Source organism: Chinchilla lanigera, unplaced genomic scaffold (assembly GCF_000276665.1).
Source record: "Chinchilla lanigera isolate Chin_1 unplaced genomic scaffold, ChiLan1.0 scaffold00017, whole genome shotgun sequence".
NCBI classification, from domain to species: domain Eukaryota; kingdom Metazoa; phylum Chordata; class Mammalia; order Rodentia; family Chinchillidae; genus Chinchilla; species Chinchilla lanigera.
The window spans coordinates 29,491,701-29,495,321 of NW_004955418.1; the positions used below are offsets into that span (position 1 = coordinate 29,491,701).

General features: G+C 45.4%; 1 pseudogene; it reads left to right on the forward strand.

Moving 5' to 3' along the window:
- LOC102006131 overlaps positions 1–2,943 on the forward strand; it is a 5,252-nt pseudogene extending 2,309 nt beyond the window's left edge.
- The last annotated feature ends 678 nt before the right edge of the window (positions 2,944–3,621 follow it).

Here is a 3,621-nt window from a genome sequence, read left to right on the forward strand (position 1 = left end):
TTTTTTTTTTTTTTTTTTGGTCTTTTTGAGACAGGGTCTAGCTATGCAGACCCTGAACTTGAGCTCACTTTGTAGCCCAGGCTGACTTTGAACTTGCAATGATACTTCTGCCTCAGCCTCCCAAGTGCTGGGATTGCAGGCATGTGCCACCACTCCCGGCTGTATGTATATATGTATACACAGGATAGCTAACATAGTTGTTTTTATTTTTTTGTTTGTTTGTTTTTTTTGGTACTGGGAATTGAACTCAGGACCTTGTGTTTGCTAGGCAGGCACTTGTGCCACTGAGCTATATCCCTGGCCCTTGTAAGGTCATAACTCTTAACCACTAGATTTATACTGCAGAAGTAAACCCTAAGACTTTCATGGAAAAGACAACACTTCACAAAATAGGAGTGGGATTGAAATATAAAGTTAACAAGCAAAGCTGGCAAACCGAAATGCTGTCTTTACATACTACATGGCTATGCAGTAATTTTGACTTGCCATATTTATATAGATGGCAGTTAATTTTAGGAAAACTGGCATAATTAGATTGGAAAGGGGCTAGGGATTTAGCTCAGTGGCACAGCACCTGCCTGGCAAGCGTGAGGTCGTGAGTTTGATTCCCAGTACCGGAAAAAAAAAAAAAAGCAAACAAAAAAGGAAGATTGGAAAATGGCAGGTGGGGGTGTTCAGTGGGTTAAGAGTTCAGCTATTTTCCCTTAGTTCTAAAGAGAAAAGAAGGAAAAGATAATAAATCTGGAGAGAAGAGGGGTTGAAGGAAGGGAGGGAATTGGGGAAAAAAGAATCAATATAGATTATGCACAGGTACAAATTCCCTATGATGAATGTGATCATTATGTGTATCCAAAATGTACCAATAATTAAAAAAGAGTTCAGATCACATAGAACCTAAAAGATACGACATAGTGAGCCAGTTGGCCAGCAGAAGAAAGAACATTATGAGAATGTAGGGAGGTAAAAGAAGAATAAATGCTGTAATTGAAAGTGGTTCCCTGCTTGAAGGGCACTAAAAGGTAGGGTATGGAGAGGGAGATGTTATTTTCCACTTAATGTTTTGTAATATTACTGAGATTTTAAAAATGGTGCATGGAGTAATCGAAAATAAAGAGCAGAGTGCATAAGTAGGCTTTTCTCAAAGCTGTTGAAGATTTTCTCTTCCTTTCTTTGTTGTTTGTTTTCTGTTCTGGGTCCTGGAGGTTGAACCCAGGGAGTGTGGAGCTATAGCCTTGGCCCTTTTTACTCTACCTTTTAAATTTCTGAGACAGGCTGACTTCAGATTTGTCATTCTCCTGCACCTGCCTCCTGGTAGCTAGGATTAGCGTGTACCACTGTGCCTGGCTGCATTCAATCCATCCTCGTACTGTAGATAAAGTTTGTAATTAAGTATTCTAAATCTATGAAAGGTGAAGCAAACAAGAGGTGTCTATTAGTACACTTTTTTCTTTAATACCATATGTATACAGCTTTTTTTTTTTTTTTTAGTGATTTATTTATTTATTTTTGAGACAGGGTCTCAGGATGCAGTTCAGGCTGGCCTTGAACTCTTTATGTAGCCCAGGCTAGCCTAGAACTCAGAGTGATCCTACTGCCTCAGCCTTTTGAGTACTGGGATTACAGGCATTCACCACCACACCTGGTTATGAGTGATGTTTTTAAAATCAAGTTGACCTCTACCAAAAAAATCTTCAAACCCAGATGAAAAAAACCCCACAAATTATAAGGTAGTTATTTATAATGTGTCACATCTACATATGTATTTATATTGCATAAAAGGAGTTCACTCAGTTAATTTAAATTTTTGTGGGGAAAACATTTTACAAGTTCTGCCAAGAGTTACAGCCTTACTAAAATAGATTTGTTGCTGCTTGTTCCTAAGAAATCCGCATCAAAGCAGCCTGACTGTCCTGCTACCTAAGGGGTGGGAAAACCATGTCTCTTCCAAAAAGTCTGCAGACTACTTAAAATAAAACAAAGCTGCCACAGATTCATGTTGTCTGCTAGCTTCGCGGCGACCTTGTTAACCAACCACACAGGCAAAGGCTGGAGTGACTCATATGAAATTTTTATTTGTATTTTTCCTGGGTTTTGATTGACAGATACTGCCTCTGGTTTATCTGTACCTATAACACAGGGGCATCCGCCCACAGCTGGAGGGCAGCTCAGGGGACACCGGTCGGTGTGCACGGAGGCCCCTACTCCAGAGAGTTTGCGAGGGCCTGAGCGCTGGAGCTGGAGCCAGGACTGGAGCAGGGGCTGAGGGAAGACAGAAAGAATAAAGAGGAACTGAAAGGAGACAAAGACACCCGCTACAGAACGCACTTGTCACAAGCCTGTGGTTTGTAGGAGTCGGTGGAGGTACCCCCAGGATCCCCAGCAGCTTTCCCTTTCTAGACCCTAAACACCCTAAACTCCTGGGGAACCTGGGAGTCGCCGGTTGACGCAGGGCTCTCTGTAGCTGCTGCAGAGTGCCCTCCGTTTAGCTTGCTGACGAACACCAGATTCTGGTGTTTGATTGCAGCCTGCTCAGTGGCTCTGAATCCTGAGCAAGAAATGTTAATGCGCCTCCTCCTCCCTCCACTGCTCCGAAGAACCCTTTTCTTGGTGGAATACACATTAAGAGTGTTCATCCCTAGTGATCGTTTCCAACGAACACCTATTCGTTCATCAAATAATCTGAGATCTCTAGCTTTTAATTTGACATAGCTCTTTTCACATTTTTGTTACATATTCAGAATTAGTAAGTTAAAGAGAAGTGGGGAGCAGAAGCCTGATCCTAAGGAAAAGGAACAGGTTGAGAAAAACCAAAGGATTCTTAGATTATCTTCCTTAAAAAACAAGCACACAAAGCGAGACAGTACCTTCTGGAGGGTGGGGCACCTTCTCTTGGGGTTTCCACCCCTCACAGGAAACACAGATGTTCCCAGTGTCAAGAAGTAAGGCGACCCTCCCTCCCTCCCTCTTTCTCTCTCTCTCAGGTCCACATGCTATTTCTCTCAGGAGTTCTTTTAAATTTCTGCACAGTAAATCCCTTTATGCCTCTTACTAAGGGATCATGAAAATTCTTTTTCTGGGACTGGAGCCAGCGAGCCTGCAAACTTATTCTGCATGTCGGGCGGGCTCAGGCTCCTTATCTCTGCTTCGGAAGCGTCCTTGGGCCCTGTCAGCCTGCGGCCCACCCTCGTCCTTGACCTGGCCTGAGCTGGGTGTGAGAGGTGGACAAGTCCACCGAGCTGCAGCTGGCGACTGGGCGTCTGGGCTTGACCAGCCGTTGCGACCCAGCAGGCCTCATGCCCTCAGCATGCACCTGACGGCTTTGGGTTGTTGGCCTACAGTATTTTGGGCTTCCTGGGGGTGGGTGCTGGGGCTCGATCCCATCCACTCTCCATTGTACAAGTCCGCAGGTTGGCGCAGGTTTTCTCTGAGGCTGGGGAAGGCACCCAGGCCTCTAGCAACTGGGCAAGCGCTTCACCGCCGGGCACGCGTGACCCCGCGCCCAGGGCGTTAAGACTTGAGCTCTTCCTAGGAGAAGGATGAGGACCCGCCCGGACCTGGGGACGGGAAGCTGGATCCTCGCTCTGCCCCAGTCCAGGGTCTCGGCTGCGGGTTCGCCACCTT